Below are 19,282 nucleotides of genomic sequence, written 5' to 3'. Positions count from 1 at the left end.
GTTCTAGAGCCAGGAGTTATTCACACTGAGTAAATAACACTGATTTTGTTTATTTCGTTGTCTCTGTGATGTATACTGAGGCTTGTGCAGCTGGTAAATTTTGTAACTTCTTGAGCTATTTTTCACTCTTATCTACAAAGCTGCATTCCACTGAGATCTTTTCTCTCCCCCAACTGTAGCTGTACTTGCTTTGAGAATTCTCATGGCGAAAATTTCCAGTTAAATACAATGGCAATACAGATGAGTTTTGGTGGAAGACCAACCTCAACCATCTCTCTTTTGTCAACATAGTCAAGGGGAGGGAGTCATTTGATCCAGAGACATTCTTGGCAGATCGGAAAATGCTGACCTGGGGTACAAGTAAGATACTGTTTTGACAGCAGACTCTGGCTTAAGTCCAAGCTCTGTGACCAGGAAGATTCAGACTTGTACCATGTGCTGGATGGTAGAGGCTGTCCACTGGAAGTCTATTTGCAGGAGGGCTGAGATGGAGCAAAGAGCATAGTCTTGGGCACCATGTAGCTTTGGGTCTCTGAGGTGTATCTGTGACTCTCTTCTGGAGAGAGGGGAAATGTTTTAAGAAATCTCTCTTTCTGGGGGATTTGTTTTCTTACAGTACAACACCCAGGAACGGGCTTTATCAAGGCATGCCAGGATGATGTCTGCAGAACATTATTTCCTGGGTGGCCACTATGCCTGCCCTAGCTATTTGTTACCATATAAACAAACTATCCATAATGTAATGACTTAAAACCACAATTAGCACTCGGAATTTTGTGTTAGAAATCTGGGCAGGATTCAGTTGGGGAACTCTTCTCCTTGTGCTTTTGCCTGGAGTCACTAGATGCTGTTCAGGCTGGGTCTGGAGGGTCTCTAAGAAGGTTTCTTTTGCTCACATGTTTGGTGTCTCGATAGAAAGGTCTATACTACAGGGTTTAGCAGAACCTCTCCCCCTCTCCATGGAATCCCAGGGCCTTTCCATGTGGTCTTTTCCAAAGAGGAGCTGGACTTGTTCTCTGGCAGCTCAGAACTCCAACAGACCAGAGTGGAAGCTGCAAGCCTCCCCAGCCCTAGGTCTGGATCTGCCATAACATGGCTCCTAACATACTCAGATGTTGGAGCAGACACAGGGCAGCCTCAAATCAAAAGGGGGGGGCGGGGAGACTCTCACTCTCAATAGGAGAAATCCCAAGGGAATGACAGCCACAATATCCTCCCTCTACCCAAAAAGCACAGACCTGGAACCGGAATGAGGATTGAGGTACCACAGAATCCTAGCTCAAGGGCACCGCTAATGGAATGAAAACTGAACTGAGGTTTTCTTCCTTAGGAGCTGGGGTGGTTGGCCTCAGCCAGAGCATATGATATTCTAGAAGTCATGTTCTTCCTTGTACTTCACTAGGATACTCTACATGATGAGCCGTGTTCTTTTCCTTGTGCTGCTTCCATCATTCTCCATGGCGTATTTGAATTTTCTCTGAGTTAAACAGATCATGGGCTCTCCTGGAATCCCTCAGCCTCACAGAGTCCTAACCAGTAGAACAAGTGTCTAGTGTCTTCTAAAAAGCCTCACAAATATTCAAACAAGGTCTAAGGAGGTGCCATCAGAAAAGCACATTTTTTGCCACACCTAGAAGGAGGCGGAGGAAGAGGAGGAGGGGATAGGGAGGAGGGAGTGGGGAAGGGGGAGGGGCGGGGGAGAGGGAAGAGGAGAGGGAGAGGGAGAAGGAGGAGAAAGAGAAGAGAAAGGAGTAGAAGGAGGAAGAGGAACTTCATGTTTGAAAAAATATATAAATATTTAGTCATCTTCTGCAGAGCATTTCAAAGAATGTTATGTCTAAGAATCTGAACATAAAAGTTCAGAAGATAACATGATAATGCCTGCTTGGCAACCCCATCTTCCTGACGGAAATGAAAACAGGCAAAGGCAAAGCTTCTTATTCAGAATGGATTGTAAACACTAGGCCCCACCAACATGCTAATTTGAACATTATTTTATTACTATGTACTCTTCAGGGCTAAATTGGAAACATCTGTCTTCCTGAGAATTAACTGGAAAAAGATTACAGCTGAGCATAAACTGGCAAAGATCATTTCAACTGCCTCCTCCTGAAGACAGACGTCCCTATCTCCTAGATGTTGGAAGTGTGTTTTGTGTGTGCGCACCCCATTACTTCTTAAACTATAATTAAGTACATACTACAAGTGTAGAATGCACCCAGACTCTTCTATATGAAACATAAGTTAATTTTCTTAAATTTCCATTTTAAAAAAAAGCTTCCAGAACCAGGTAAGCCCAGGCCTTACTGATCTGTGCATTCCAATTAATCGTGTTCTATTGGCTCCACATCTAGACACTCTGACTCTTCATCTACTTGATTCTCAGTGCCTTAAACCACAGAAAAGCCTGTCTTTTCCCAGAATCCCCTTTTCCAATAGTCTCTAAAGTTCCCATGGAAATTATGTCAGATTGTTCTTTAGGCTTTCTTTCTATCTGTCCGCAGGGAGCTTATTTATAGTGAGACTGTCACCTGCAGCTCTCCAGACCCCCTATTTCTGGGTCAACAGCCCTCTTCATCCTTCTGCCCCATGAGCTCCTCTCTGCCTCCCTTGTGTTGCCTCTCTCCTCCCCCCCAACTACCACTGATCTTTGAACCCCCTCACCTCCCTCTACCCACAAGTCTACCACATCTGTCCTCTGACCACATCTTCCACTTAGGTCCTCTGACCTACGGGAAATATGCTTCTTGATCCTCATGACCAACTCTCGCAGAGGGACTTCCCACACCAGAGTTGTTGAATTCCTAAGCAGGATTTGGTTGTTTTCTTTATTTGGAAGCTCTCCCCTTCCTAGCATGTACAGGCACTAGAACTTGGTGTGATGCTTGCTGAAAGGGGAGCCACTGGGTTGAGAATGGGTTGAGAACAGCCTCCCCCTATACCTGGAACCATTTGTGCCTCAATCAGCCGAACTGTGCTACTCATCCTGCCAACTCTTCCAGCCTTCTTTCTCATCCACTGTCGGTCATGTTTTTCTCGGCAGCCAAGATGACTTCCATTAGAGATTCTCCAGTCAATAATGGCCATTAGATTCAAGTAAAAAGACCCTCATCCTGAGCCCCATGGTTTAGAGAGCTCAGCTCCAACTTTCTAGACGTGTTCCACCTCAGACAGTGAGAATTCAATAAGACCAAGGGATCATGCTCATGTAGAGACCATGGTCTTCCATGCTCTGAGTGCCCGGATTCCTGGAATCCCTGCCCAAGTGGGTCCATGATATCTAGAGTTTGCACACCCTCTTATCTGGCTGTGCTTTAGAACGTGCAGCCTAGACCTGGGAGGTGGACCAGGAACACTGTTTAAGGGATGCTGTGGACAGAGCTTGGAAATGGGGTCTAGGTTGTCTACATGTATGCCCTCGAACCTTCTTGCAGTGACAGATGGAGCTGTATGTGCAAGCAAGAAGCTGGGCAGTACGGAGGCCACACCGGCTCTCCCACACTCTGATGTTTAGAAGGACAAGTCCAAAGAGTCTAAGAATTCTGAATCTGATCTTAACTGTCCATGTCATTATGAAAGTACATTCGTCAAAGTTGGAGGATGTATTGTATTTGATAGTTTATTAGGATAATTTATAACTTTGAAATATTTGAACTTACAGTGGTGGGCCTTCATTAACTCTCTTGCCCTGGTCCTGGCCCATGTCCCTTGAACAGGTCCATATATACCTGAAGTTCATCTGTGGATAGGCTCAACTTATTTCCTTTGAACTCCGGAATCACCACAAATCAAGGGATGTAGTCGAGTGTCTACCTGTAATGGAATACATTATGATATCTAAGATGATACCCCAAGATCCTGGGGTTGAAGAAACATGACCAAGAGCACCAGAGGACCTCTAGGAGGCAGTGTTGCCTAAGTCTCAACTCAGGCCCAAGTAAGGAACCCTGGTATACCTAGAAACCTTAAAAATGGAGACTGTAATTCACCAGCTCCTCCCAGACTTCATGCCAAAGCCAGTTGAAATCTTGTCTGTTTCTGAAACTGTTTTACAAGATGAAGTTCAGTGGAAGAGGTAGGGCCAGTTTCTCAGCCTTCCTGAATATCACTTCTTCTTTTCAGGAAATAATACCCCTCTCCACTTTCCCCCCCGACCCATTAGGGAAGTCAGTGTAGGGACGTAATGGGCCCCAGAAGGGGAAAATCTGTTGAGCGATTACTTTCATTCATCCTTTGGTCAGACAAACTCCATGGTCCTGAGGCTTTGAGTTCCTCCAGAATCTGCCCTAGGTATCATCAATGCTAGCTGCTCTGGGTGAAGGGCCAGGAGGCCCATATTTAAAGGAATCGCCCTTCACCTCCCGTGCTGGCTGAGCTAGGGGCCAGCCACAGGGATGAAGCACAGAAATTGGCTTCAGGTACGATATCAGGGCTTTAGAATCAGAAGATCTTATGGTTTGTCCAAAAGCTGACATGAGAAATAACTTTGCCAGGCAAGTTATTCCCATGAGATTTAATTGACACCTTCAAGAGCTTGGGGTCAAGCGGGAGGGAAGAACCACTGTCTGGGCTTCTACTCCATGCCAGACACAATTAGGAATTGATTTAGATACCTTCATGAGTCCTCACAGCAACCAAATGGCTGATATCTACAAATCTGTGACTCCCACTTTACAGGGAGGGGTCCAAGGTTCAGAGACATTGTAACAGGATGTTAAGACACAAGTTTTACCCAACACATGAAGATAACACATACTCTATTCCAAAGAAAGGTGAGGGACAGCAATACAAACTTTTCAAGATTGGTCATGACTCTTGGATCCCTAAACCCCATGAAGAGGAGTGGGAAGGGCACTGACAGAGAGAGCTGTGTAGAGAGAGTTCTCAGTGTGCTTTGTGTCCTCCCCCTCTCCCACTGGCAGGGCAGGGGTAGGGATGCTTTTCCCTCACCTCAAGCCTATGGAAAAGGGCTTTAGTGCTTCCACTTAGAAAGCAAAATGTGTGTCCCCTGTAGTTTGGGGGTACCCAGAGGACTGGTGTCTAACTCCTGCCTGGTGAGTGTGAAGGGGGCGGGACTGCTGGGTTCCTGAATTGTGGGGAGAGGCTGCTACTGCACTGGGTTTGGCCCAACTAACCTAAATAAATATGTGATGGGCAAAGGATGGGTGACAAGAGAAAGCTAGGAAGGGAATGTCTTAATCCTGTCCTAAAAGGGCTTCCCTGGAGGGACAAAGGGACCCCTAATAAAAAGAGTCTAGAGAGCTACCTCCTGATGCCTAAGGACTTGTGAAGGGGTCACAGAGAACCAGAAACTATAGAGATGTATTTACTCAGGTCAAGAGAAAGAAGATGAGGGATCCTGGTGGATGAAGGGTCTCCCAAGAACCCGCAAGAGAAATTCCAGAGAATTGATCAGCTTTAAACATTTGCCAAGTCTAGAACACGCCAGTGCTAGGTTTCTAGTTCAGTACCAGTCCAGATGGCCGGAAGAAACATGAATCCTGCCGGAATGCTCATCCAAGGGCAGGGCCAGAACCAGCCTACCAGAGGGGCCAAGGGACACAAAATCCAACCTACTTCTGGGGCACCTGACTGGCTCCATCTGTGGAGCCTCTGACTCTCGAACTCAGGGTTGTGAGTTTGAACCCCACGTTGGGTGTGGAGATTACTTAAAAATAAAAGCCTAAAAAACAGTCAGCCTGCTTCTGGTTACCTCTCAAAATGATAACAGGATTTTTCCCAAAATAGATTATTGTAACTTGTATACATTTATTCGATCAGTTGTTAGCACTTTCTGTGTGCAAGGCGTCATTTATCTCATTTTGTTTTTTCACGAGTTTTTTTAGAAGGCTCATTTTAGTGATGCAGGAAAACAAGTCCATGCAAGTGAAAGCTGTCCATGCCTGTTCCCTTGGCAAGCAACATGGGAGGCGAGAATGTGAGTGTCAGGAGTGAGCACTTGGCATAAACCAGCTCTCCACGGGTCTCTTCCAGAAAACACAGCTGCATGAGGATGATGTGCGAAAGCAAGGCCTACTGGAAACATCCCTAAGTGTTAACACATGTGACATAAAATGCAAAACTCAAGCTTCAGACTCTTGACCCAAGAATGGAGAGTTCATGAGAGCAGGCGCGAGCCATGCAAAAGAGGCATGTTTGCATCTTAAAGTCTTTTTCGTCTGTGGTGCGTTGTACCTATTGGTATGTCAGCCAGGCAGCTTACAGAGGGAAAGCAGCCCACGACAGACCCTGTCCTCCCCAAATATAAAAGTATACACAGTAGTCCCCCCACGGTCACCATGTGAGCAGACACAGGTTCAGATATTTAAAAATGATCTCAAGTATTCATGCTTGTGTCTCTAGCCCTCTCTCCAGATCTTTCTTCATACACACACACACACACACACACACACACACAATCTCTCTCTCTCTCTTCCCACTCCTCATCCCTCCCCCTTCCCTGCCCTCCATGAGTCAGCATAGTAAATGTTTTCTGTCTCTTAGATGCATCACACTCTCTTCAGCTTCTGTATGTACTCCCAGCACTCTTTATCACCATAAAACCCCCCTTACGCCCCAAGTCAGAGTTAGGTACCAGCCCCACACACAGTCTCTTTCTACATTTGAATTGTCTATCTTTTTGTGTATCCTCTAAACTCTAAGTTCCATGAAAGCAAGGAATGTGTCTTCCAAGCATGGACTTAACAAATAAATAGTGAGTACTCTGTGCCAGGCTCAACTCTGAGGGAGACATTCCCTTGCTCCCTGCCTGGAACAGTGTGGGTATCTCCCCCAACGTGGCCAACCAGCTGAATAGATAGATGAATGCTATGACAATTAGGAATGTGTCAGTTAGGAATGTGTTCAACTACAGCAAAAATAAAACCTACACCGTGGCTTAAATAGATACGGAACTTATTGGACTCTCACGAGAAGGCAGAGGTCGCCTATCTAACGGTGGTAATCCCACAGGGCTGTCCGGGGCTTCCATCTTCCTTCTATTTTTAGTGTGTTTTATGACCCCACCCCCCAAAAATGTGTCCATGCCTTGACCCCTGGTAATTGTGAATGTGATCTTATTTGAAAATGGGGTCTTTGTGGATATCCTCATGTTCAGATGAGGTCATGCTGGAGTAGGGCAGGCCCTAAATCCAATATGACTGGTTCCCTTATAAGAAGAGAAGAGACACAGACACAGAGAGAAGGCCACGTGACAACACAGGCAGAGATTGGCGTGACGCTCCCACGAGCCAAGGAGTGTCAAGGAGTGCCAGCAACACCAGAAGACAAAGAGGCAAGGAAGGATGCTCCCCTAGAGGGACACAGAGGGACACAGAGACTGGGTGTCAGGCCCTGTTGACACCTCGATTTTGAAATTTAAGCCCCCGAACGGTGAGGGGATACGTTTCTGTGATTTTAGGCCACCCAGTTTGTAGTACTTTATTATGGTGGCCCTGGGAAATGAACAGCGTGTGACTTTCATCTTCACAGTTCTAGGACGACAGCTACATTTCTAGACATCTGTAGTCTGCCCAGGGAAAAGGGGGGTTAGAGTAAAAGTCTGATGGGTCCTTCTAGTCTAGACTGCCCCTGTAGGAAGCTTTCCCGAAGGAGGGAGAAGGAACGTCTCAGGGAACAGGACTGGGTCACGTGGTCACTTTCCAGCAGCATGGAACTCTGCAGTTGAAGAGGGCAAGTGGGATTGTAAATGACTGTGGGCTTGCTAATTCAAAATCACATAATTCATATAATAAGGTCTGTCATTGTCCTGTTCAGGGCACGAGTGTCAATACACCTCCCAAGTCTCTCCGGTCCCCAGTAGATCTTTATTTAGCAAATAAACACTGCGCTCATGAGAATGAGAGCCTTGGCACGGCTGACGGCTGGACGACTGCAATTAGGAATCAGCCTCTCATAGGCGGTAACAGGTGAGAAATACTGCTCTTTTCTGGCTCAGCACCATGACCAGGGCCGGGATGAGACCAGCGAAGGAACCCTGCCTGAGGGAGGGAGCTGCCCGCCCCCGGCTCACGCTCCCTCATCCACCCACCCCTCCCTGCCCACCCGCTGCTCTTCAGCCCCTGGTAAAACTGGGAAACAGTCACTGAGCCACAAACTTAGCTCTTCAGAGACCAGGTCACAAGGACATGCCACCTCAAATATAAATATCCTAAAAAATCAACGATTTGAATATAGACTAGACTAGAATAACAGAATACAGATTAGAAATGAAAAGTCTTCCTCTACCAGCGAACCCCATCACCTGCCCCCAGTCACATGTCCCTTAGCAGGTGCAATCACTAAGAACAGTCTGGGGTGGGGGGTGGGGGTGCCTGGGTGGCTCAGTCGGTCAAACGCCTACCTTTGGCTCAGGTCATGATCCCAGGGTCCTGGGATTGAGTCCTGCATCAGGCTCCCTGCTCAGCGGGGAGCCTGCTTCTCCCTTTGCCTGCTGCTGCTCATACTTGCTTGCTCTCTCTTTAGTAAATAAAATCTTAAAAAAAAAAAAGAATGGTCGGCGTGTTTCTTCCAATTTGTCCTCATCTGTGCATTTACATACACACACCCCACACACACCATGGACGGCTTGCATATTTCATAAATGCGATTACACGGCTACCCATTTATTTCATTTTACAATGGGTCTCGGTATTGCTCGCAAGGATCTTCCCTGATTTATTGAAGCCCTCCTGTACTGGATGTCGGTGGTGTGGCCCACACTCGTGCCAGACCGCCTGGGTCCCATCCCATCACAGTTCTGCCTCCTGCTACCTCGAGGTCACTCGCTATTTTGCGTCCTTCCTCTGGACAGTGAGGCTCCTGAAATCACTTCCAGCATTGTCACGGGGGATTAAGTGAGCTCATTTATGTAAAGTGCTTCGTCCAGGGCTGACCCAGAGGAGGCTTTCTCTAAGTGTCAGCTGTTATTCACAGTAATGGCAATATTTGCCAGTTAGCTACAATAATATTGTAGCCGTCACCTCGTAGGCAGTTCTACGTGAGCATCGCTATGGGGCAGGTTTCTATTCCTGGAAGTGGAACTGCTGTATTCAGAGACACATTTAACTTTGCTAGACGGGTACTAAGCTGCGTCTCCACAAGAGAGAACATGTGTGTGTGATTGTCTATTTATTTGCACCTGAGCTAGTACCCACGTTACCTCCAGTCCTGGGCAATCTGTGGGTTGGAATGGTGTGTTGATGTTTTATTTTGCACTCCCCAGATTACCATGAAAAGCGCTGATACCTTTTCACTGGTTTGTGAACCACTCTCCACCCTCGGTCCCCTTTTTCTTCTGTGAATCCACCAGCCACAAATTTTACTGATTTTGACACTGAGTTACCTATCTTTTTCCTTAAGGACTTGAATTTGCTTGCCATATGTCATGGCTAATAACCTTTAGCGATTATGCAGGCTACCCAGATTTTCACCCAGTGAGCAGTGTGCCTTTTATCAGTCTGCCATGCAAAATTATCACGTGTGCAGTGGTCAGTTACGACAGTCTTTTCCTTCGGCATTTTGGGTCTTGCTCAGGGAGGCTTTTCCCACCCCAGCATATGGAAAACACTCCTCATTATCCAAGGATAATGGTTACCAAGGAAACAATGAAAAAAAAAAGTCGGGGTTGAAATTTTATGTGGAACGGTAAAATTAAATTACTGTTTCTTATACCTAACAGCATTTCCATTATAATTTGAACCATAAACTACTTTTCAAAATGAACAAGAAATAAATCAGGCTTTTACAGAGGGGGATCGTTTTTCCAACTGAAATCTGTGATTGCATAATACAGCAATCAGAAGAAATAAAAGTTTACAAAAAAATCTGCAGACAGTGTGAATTCTCCCAAGGGATTCTCTCAATCCTTTGATGTTTAAATCATCCCCTTTTGAAGAATGGATCCTGATTTGCTTATAAACTTTCTCTTCTTTGTTCCTTAACAGGTCTCCTGCTGCCAGGGTCTCCTCTGCCCATGGCTCTGCGTGCCATCTGAGCTGGGACCCACCATCATTTCATCAGCTACATGAAGAGCCCGACCCCTTGCCAGTTCTGCACCGTCATTGTGCCGTCTGTCAGCCCTGGCACAATGTCGTTGAGTGTTTACAACACCAGACTCCAATCAGAGATATTCGAAATCAGGACAGATGTTTGAGCAGAGGAAGATTTTTAAATGTGGCCAATTCATTGTTTAATATTTTCATGATGTGTCTATTTTTGCTTTTTTTTATGTAACTCTATAACTTCAGAAACTCCGATAATGAAGACTGGAATGAAGACTCCTGGAGTCTGCCATTCCATTTAAGTGACCCAATACTGAGGTTATAGGCTGAGCACTATCCTAAGCACAATAAATAAGGCACTGTCACAGTCAGGGTTGTCTGGAGAAATAAATATAGATATTTATAGGATAAATATAGATAGATCCATACATGGATAGATACATAGAGAGATACATGGATACATACATACATGGAGAGATACATCATACATACATAGATACACACACATATACATGGATATATACATACAAATACATATATATATTTACTCTGAGGAATCAGCTCATATGATTCTGGAGGCTGGGAAGTCCCATGATCTACCGTCTGCAAGCTGGAGAAGAAGGGGAGCCAGGGGGTAAGCCCCAGTCTGAAGGAAGAAGACGGCTGTCCCCACTCAAGCACTCGGTCAAAAAGACTGAATCCTCCCTTTCTTTTTGTTCCTCCCCACCTTTTTTTTCTACTGGGGCCCTCACAGATAGGATGAGGACCATCCACACTGGGGAGGGTGCTCTGCTTTACTCAGGCGCCTGATTCCAATGCGAATCCCTTCCAGAAATAATGTTCCCTGAACTCCTATGCCCCAAGAAGCGGACACATACCACCGACCATCCCAGGGCGTTCCAGGCCTTACCACACCTGTGATGTGTACTTTCTCCTCTACTGATGGAACAGCACAACCGAACGACCTTCGCCCCAACCCCACCCTACAGCCCCCTCACACTCGCCCATATAGCCCAACGCCACCAGCCTACTTCCTGCTGAGCATTCCTATGAAAACCCTGGAAGGTTCTCTCCGAAACCATCCGGGACAAATCACACTTACTACCCGTGAGAATGTACGACCCTGGTCAGGACAGGAGGAGTTCAGAGGTGCGTTACCTACTGAACAGATGGGCCTCGTTCTCTCACCTGACAAGCAAGCAGATGGGGGTAGGCTGGAAAGAAGACAAACCCCACCCTGTTCCCGCTCCAGCATTCTACAGCTGTGCCTCTCACCGTCCCCAGCCAGGGCCTGACTCGTGTTCGACCACGTTCCCAAGTACGCTGTGTTCAACAGCTACCTCTGAGCCTTTGAGGATGTCAAAGTTCAAAGACAGTGAGCTCTCCCCCTCCAGCCTCCACGTCGCGGGCCCTCCCTGCCACCTAGACATTTGGCTGGGGAAAGGAGATCTCTCCCGACGTTTGACACCTGAGCCTACCTGAGTATGATTCTGTGTCAACTTGGCTGGGCCGTTGTCCCCAGATAATAGTTGGTCAAACATTATTTGGAATCTCTTTGTGAGGGTGCTTTTGGATGAGACTGACATTTAAATTAGGAGACCATGAGTAAAGCAGATTATCTGCCATAAAGGGGTGGGCCTCATCTAATCAGTAGACAGCCTGACTAGAACAAAATGACTGAGCTTCCCAAGAAAGAGTAAATTCTGTCAGCAGATGGCCTTTGGACATGAATTGCAACATTGGCTCTTCCCTGGGTCTCCAGGCTGCCAACCCACCCTCTACATCTTGGACTCGACAGACTTTATAATAGAATGAGCCAACTCCTTCGAAGAAATCTTTTTATCTAAATCTACATATATCCTGTTGGCTCTGTTCGTCTGGACAACCCTGACTGATACTGTGAGTCAGGCCAGGCCTTCCGGTCCACTCACATATGTCTGGTTTGGGAAAGGATATAGGAGGCCCAGGGACATTCTGTAATCTGGCATTGCAGGGTCCAGGCACTTGCATTATTGCCAGTGATAAAATCAATATTTCAACCCCCTTTTGAGCTCCTTGCCTCTGTTCTCTATTAATCAAAGGAGGGAGGATGATGAGCAGTAGACACCCTTAACCTCAGGCGTTTATCCCAGCTGATTTCCAAAAGGATTTCAAAGTCATTCACGCAAAGTTATATAAATGACAGGAGCCTCATGTATTTTTTCCAAAGATACCCGAATTTCAAAAGGGAACAAACATTGCTGGTTCTCCTAGCGGCTTTGTTTTTCTTCTTTATATTGTTGTGATTCTTTCCTACATTCTCCGGCTAGCAGGTATAATTTGTGCATTGGAAAAATTAATGTGAATATAAATGGACTGTGTTTCACCACGTCCACCTCCCCCAGATCATTGCTCTTTTCCCCTGGTGTTTGATGCTGAGCTGCCTGGCACCCCAGTCTAGAGCTGGATTCAACCTCTTTGCTTTCACAGGTTCATGCGTACATCAGTAGATTTGCTGAACACGTTTTCACACAGCAGCCCTGTGCCCACGTGGTCCGGGAGTCCTAACAGGGGCTGTACCCTCTGGACTCAGTTCACCTGAGTTCGTATCCCAGCTCTGCCCCTGTAAGTCCTGCGAGCTCAGTACAGTCCCTTCATCTCTCTGTGCCTCGTGTTTGTTGGTGTAAGTGGAAAAGGCCAAACAGCAGATGAAGTGAGTTGGCCAGGGAAGCATTTAGGGCAGGGCTGGGTCACTGCAAACTCCCACTTTGTATTCAGTTATTATCATTCCAGACGTTGCAAAGGGAATTGCTTCGGTGGGGGAACGTGAAAGATGTTTCTGTCTGTTGGTCTCCATTTTCAGAGTGAAGGGGGACGTGGTCCAGCTGTTGTTTTGAGGGAAGCAAACGACACGCAAAGAGGGAAGTTAGAGGAATGGAGGGTAGCGATGGGGGTCTGGACGCGTCCAGCCGCACTGGGCTGGATCTCCTGGTATCCTCCAGGGCACGGGGCTGGGAACAGGGAGAAAGACCTGGATTGGTCCAGGCTGGGTTTCACTGGATGTGAGGAAGGGCCAGAGAGTGGGCAGTGGGACAGACAGAAGCAGGAGCGTTGCGCCCTTTTTGTTTCTTAGAGGACACCAGACTCTTCCATAACCAGCCCGAGCCACCCCACTGGCTTTGTGCGTGAGGAAGGAAGCATCCCTTTTACTTTTCAAACTGAATTCGGCTCAGGCTGCAGCTTGCCAGGTTAGCAGGAAGTTGAACATCTCCCATGTGGCTTCCTGCCAACGTCTTAGCATTATCCTACCCTTCCCCTTCCCGCCCCCCATGTGCTGTTGGTGTCTCCAAAGCCGGTCCCCTCCAGTCACATGAAGGAGACCTGAGACAGATGCCCCTGGGGCTGAAGGAAACCGCAGCCACCCCCAGAACTGGGCTGCTCCGGATTTAGCTGCCTGGCCAGGCAGAGAGGATCACAAGAGCTACAATTAAGCACTCATCTTGTCTGATTCAAAGAAATCATTGGTGCTACTGTGGGTTTCAGGACATAGCGTTACTTCAAGCAGCAAAATCCCACTTTCCAAGGGTATTTCCATACCGGAAGCCACACACCCAAACCAGCTCAGGCTCCCAAGATCCCCCTACAAGCATGCACCCCACAGCAGGCAGATAGGTGCCCCCAACCAACACTACTCTCTCTGTAAGACAGTCTCAGCCAGAAGCCATCTCAATCTGCAGGGGTCCGAATGGCATTCAATCTCAAAAGGGAAAAGACTGAGGTTTCCATTACTTTCCTCACAGGAAGTTTCTGTTCTTTCTACACTTTGGTGACCAGATGGGTGGTAGCCTCCATTAAGCCATCAAAAGGGCCCTGCACCGCCCCCACAGGACAAGGCTTGCTGCCCATTTCCAAAAACAAAGGGCTCTCCCAGAATAGAGAAAATCTGACATGCTGTCTATATCACCACAGAGAAACAACTAACAACGGCAGCTTAACTCCATGAAAAAAAAAGGGGGGGAGGGTTAAAGATTAACACTCAACAGTGAACAATCTCATCTCAAAAAGAGCCGAAGACTGTAACAGACAGCTCACAGAAGAAAGTAGACAGATAGCAAATAAGCATATGAAAAGTTGCTCCATATCCTGGGTCATCAGAGAAATGCGAATTATTTTAACAATGAGATTCCACTACATACCTAAGAGAATGGCCAAAATCCAGAACACTAACAACACCAAACTCTGGTGAGGATGTGAGCCCATAGGGACTCTCATTCATTCCTGGTGGGAATGCAAAATGGTGCAGCCACTTTGGAAGACAGACTGGTGGTTTCTTACAAAGCCAAACACAGTCTCACCGTATGATCCAGCAACTGAACTCCTTGATATTCACCCAAAGGAGCTAAAAACTCCTGTCCATACAAAAACCACGCACAGTTGTTAGCAACTTTATTTATAGTTGCCAAATCTTGGAAGCAACCAAGATGCCCTTCAGAAGGTGGATGGATAAACGAACTCTACTTTATCCAGACAACGGAACATTATTTAGTGCTAGAAAGAAATGAGCTATCAAGCCCTAAAAATACACAGAAGAACCTTAAAGTCATATTACTAAGTGAAAGAAGCCAATCTGAAAATGCTACACAGGGAATGCTTCCAACTATATCACATTCTGGGAAATTCAAAACTAGGGAGATGGTCAGAAGATTAGCGGCTGCCAGGGGTTATTGAGGTGGGATGAATAGGGAGGGCACAGAGGATTTTTAGGGCAGTAGAAATACTCTGTAATACCATAAATGATGGATCCATTTCATTAGACATTTGCCCAAACCCATAGAATGTGCAACACCAAGAAGGAACATAATACAAGTTATGGACTTTGGGTGATTATCATGGTTCAGCGCAGGTTCATCAATCATAACCCATGTTTCGCTCTGGTAGGAAATGTTGAAATGGGGGAGGCTGTGTATATAGCAGAGCAGGGGGTATATGGGAAATTACTGTATCTCCCTCTCCATTTGGCTGTGAACCTAAAACTGCTCTACAAAAATAAAGTCTTAAAGATATTTTTAAGTAAAGAAATAATTGATCGAAGGTAGTGTTGCTGATGCTTCATTTGAGCAGAAGTAGATAGATTAGAAAGAATACATTCCTTCTTTTGAGACTGGATCGTTTTGGACAGTAACCCTCATTCATTCACCCAACAAACATGGATTGTACGCCCGCTGCGTCCCAGCACTGCCATAGGCACTGGGAACATGGCCTTGCACAAAAAGACCGAGTTCCCTGCACTTGGGAAACTTGCTTAAGAATGTAAGCTGTATTAGGTAATGAATGCAATGGAGCTAAGTAACATGATCAGGGGAAGAGAGGAAAAGCAGAGTTTTCAGCAGGATGGTCTGGAAAGGCCTCTTCGGTAAGACTTTTAACAGAGAACTGGAGGATGTAAGAACCAAGGGCAATGGGTGGGACCAAGCCTCTCATGCCTGAGGAGGCTGGAGCAGGGTGAGTCCCGGAGACAGGGGCAGGAGGTAAGACCAGAAGCTTGGGTGTGGGCACAGACCCTGCAGGGCCTTGAAGATCTCAGTGAGAACCTGGCATTTTACTCTGCGTGAGATGGGGAGCCTTTGGGTGATTTTGATCAGAGAAATGACATGGCCCTAATTCCAGTTTAAAAGGACCATGCTAGGGGCGCCTGGGTGGCTCAGCGGGTTAAAGCCTCTGCCTTCAGCTCAGGTCATGATCCCAAGGTCCTGGGATCGAGCCCCGCATCGGGCTCTCTGCTTAGCGGGGAGCCTGCTTCCTCCTCTCTCTCTCTCTCTCTCTCTCTCTGCCTGCCTCTCTGCCTACTTGTAATCTCTATCTGTCAAATAAATAAATCTTAAAAAAAAAATAAAAATAAAAATAAAAAAAATAAAAAAAAATAAAGGACCATGCTAGTGCTTGGCTCCTAGGTGGAGAGACAGGTTGTAAGAGGGACAAGGCAGAAGGAGGGAGACCTCGTAAGAGTTTTTTCTAACCACATGAAGGTGACATGGGCTCAAACAAGACTGATGGGAGTGGTGGTGGAAGGAAATGGTAAAATGCTTGATCATGTCAATGGGATTTCCCAATGGGTTAGATGTGAATATTAGAAAAAGGGTGAAGGAAGAGGCCAGATGATTGAGCCATGGGCATTCCAATATTTAAAGTTTAGAGATAAAAGGAGAAACCAGCAATGGCCTGTGATGTGGAAGGGAGAGCCAGGAGAGAGCGGAGTCTGGGATGTGTGGGAAGTGTTTCGAGAAGAGACTCAGCAATGTTGTCAAATATGTTTGGGTCAAGATGAGGACTGAAACTTGACCACTGCATGTGTCAATGTGGAAGTCATTTCTGACCTTAACTCAGCTGTCGAGGTAGAGTGCTAGAGGCAAAAATCCAACTGGGAATAGACTCAGGAGAGGAAAAGAAGAGAAGAGAAGGGAAGAGAAAGGAGGAGAGGGGAGGGAAGAGGGGGAGTGGAGGGGAGGGAGGGGAAAGGGGAGGAAAGGAGAGGAGAGAGAAGAGCAAGTGAGGACAGTATGTACAGGAAACTCCTTTGAAGCGATTTGCTGTAAAGGAGAGCAGAAAAATTGGGTGGTCACTAGAGGGGAGTGGTGGGGGTGAAGGTAAGGTATTTGTGCTGTTGTTTTGTTTTGTATTAAGATGGTGAGTATCAGGTTTGAGTCCTGATGGGAGGTGTCCATAGAGAGAGGAAAATCGATGATGCGAGACAGAGGGACATATTAGGAACACCGTCTTTGGGTGAGGGAGAGAGGAATGTCCGTGCAGGAGAAGAGGTGGTGTTTCTTAGATGGAGCCTGGAATAATTCATCCATTGTAATAGGAGCAAGGATCAGGCTTTTGAGAAGTTAGCCGAACTTTTTGCGTCAGGCTTTCTTTTCAACTTTTTGCCATAAGGTGGCAGTAGATGGCTTCATATAAACTCAACAACCTTTGAAGACCGCCTTTGGAAAAATGGCAAGAGCTTAAGTCGATTTTGATTTTTTTTTTTTTTTTTGAAGGCTCCGTGGGTGTTGGGAAGGACTACACTGATACTTCCTGGTCCTTCTGGCCTCATCTTACAGAGGGTCTTCTCGATTGGTCCCTCCCTGTCCAAACTTCCTAGGTAGATCTGTAAGTCTTCCTGATCAAACTGCTAAAGGATGTGTGGTGCTATGCTGGAAAGAGTGTGGGGAAGAGTCCAGGCCATTGCCCAGGCGACCACAACTGGGACTGATCTGAGCATCACCAAGAGCAACCAGGAAGTGCTTGCCACCGTCAGAACAACAGAAGCTTAGTGCCTGGACTCTGAGCAGGGTGGTGAGTATGGGAAGGACAGAGGCTCTTAAACACATATTTAGGAGATCCTATCTAGCGGTAGAGAAGAGGGAGAACTCCAGACTGGGTCTCAGATCTCTAGCATGGGTGAACAGGAAGATGGTGCCATCAACTGAACACAAGGGACAACACAGGAGGCAGAGACCACGGTTTTGCACTGTGGAGTCTGAAGTACATGGACAACATTTGGGGAAGGTGTGCAATTTTACACATAAACATGGCACTTTCCAACTCTAGGTTGAAATCATTGAATTGGTTACTGTCAGCAGTTAAGACGTAAGAGTGGGAGACATCTGCTGGGCAGAGCATATAAAATAAGAAAGGTTATTTACCCTGAGAATCACCAATATTTAAGAATGAGCAAAGGACAAGAATTCTACCCAGAAAGAACAGTTTGAAAACCAGTTGGAGCTGGAGGAATTGAGGCAGTAGTGGTAAGTTTGGTTGTATTTGTCTGCGAAGAGCTGCCGTAACACAGTGCCGCAGATGGGGCTGTGAAACAATAGAAGTTTATTTGCTCACAGTTCTGGAGGCTGGAAGTTCAAGATCAAGGTGTCATCAGGGTTGGTTCCCTCTAAGACCTGTCTCCTGGACCTGCGGATGGCAGTCTTTTCCTTGTGTCCTCACGCTGTCTTTCCTGTCTATGTGTCTTGTGTCCTTATGTCCTTTTCTTAGAAAGACACCAGTCCTACTGGGTTAGGCTTGACCTAACTACCTCCACAAAGGCCTTTCTCCAAATAAAAAGTCACATTCTGATGTGCTATGGGTTAGTACTTCAACACGTAAATGTAGGGGGACACAATTTATCCTGTAAAGATGGTTTGATAGTTAAACAGAGCACAGAGGCCCAGTACTTTAAAGATGCAGGGATGCCTGGGTGGCTCAGTCGGTTAAGCGTCTGACTTGATTTCAGCTCAGGTCATGATCTCAGGGTCATGAGATTGGGCCCCCCATTGGGCTCCATGCTCAGCACAGAGTCTGCTTGAGGTTCTCTCTTTCTCTTTCCATCTCCCCATGCCCCTCCCACCCATCCCAGCTCCCCCAGCTCTCTCTCTCTCTCTCTCTCTCTCACACACACACACACACACACACACACACACGCACACATGTGCTCTCTCTCTTCAAGAAAAAAAAAAGATGCAAACTGCCTTTTGGATTTGGCAATGCAAAAATCATCAATCTCAGTTGCTGCCACAACACAGCAGGGCATTACAGGAGGTTTTTGAATGGGAACAAACACTCTTTAGAGAAATGCGGACAAAGGCACAAGCAAGGAGTGTTAAGAAGAGTAGCTATGATGTCTCTACTCACTTTTCCTCGTTTGAGATGATCTCCAGAACAGGACAATTTCATTTACTGAGTACTTTTTATGTGCTAGAAAAATTCATTAATCTTCACAACAAGTTGAGGAACTGAGTCTTCTGGGGGTTAAGCAATTTGCCCACAGGGTGGGCCGGGCTGGGAGTCACCCTCGCAGCTGTTGGAAAGCTTCAAAGCTCTCATCCTTCCCCACTTTGTTAGGCTTCCTGGATTTAAAGCAGACAGTCGGCAAGTTAGAGATGGGGTATTTACTAAAAGTTCATTTGTAAGTCATTTGCTTGGATCTCGGAATACATTTTCCCATAGAAATGTGATCCGTGGTGACTAGGCCCCCACCAGCCCACAAGTGGGCTGTTTCAATTGTAATGTATGAGAAATGCTTTTCATATACTACCAAAAAAAGAAAAACCTAAGACTTTTCCATACTAGTGATTAAATAAAACAGCAAAACAAGAATATCATTGAGCAAAAAGCTTTTGAAAATTATCTTAAGTCCTAGGCCTTGATTAAATGTCACTAAGGAAGTCAGTAGGGGAAGGCTCTGGGGCATTTTTTTGAACATGTGCGTTTGAAACGTTTCTTTAGTCTGTCCAATTTACTTCAAACATATGGTTCCCCTCCCTGCT

General features: G+C 46.4%; 1 long non-coding RNA gene across 1 annotated transcript; it reads right to left on the bottom strand.

Annotated features, from left to right (window-relative positions):
- Positions 1-12: 12 nt before the first annotated feature.
- Positions 13-18,857, bottom strand: LOC123942667. The gene is made up of 3 exons (XR_006818455.1): positions 18,648-18,857; positions 3,660-3,813; positions 13-556 (listed from the first exon to the last, which is right to left on the bottom strand). It is a non-coding gene; the product is annotated as an uncharacterized LOC123942667 (long non-coding RNA).
- Positions 18,858-19,282: the final 425 nt, after the last annotated feature.

This window comes from Meles meles, chromosome 5 (assembly GCF_922984935.1).
Source record: "Meles meles chromosome 5, mMelMel3.1 paternal haplotype, whole genome shotgun sequence".
Classification (NCBI taxonomy): domain Eukaryota; kingdom Metazoa; phylum Chordata; class Mammalia; order Carnivora; family Mustelidae; genus Meles; species Meles meles.
This window is presented reverse-complemented; position numbering and strand designations above follow the sequence as displayed.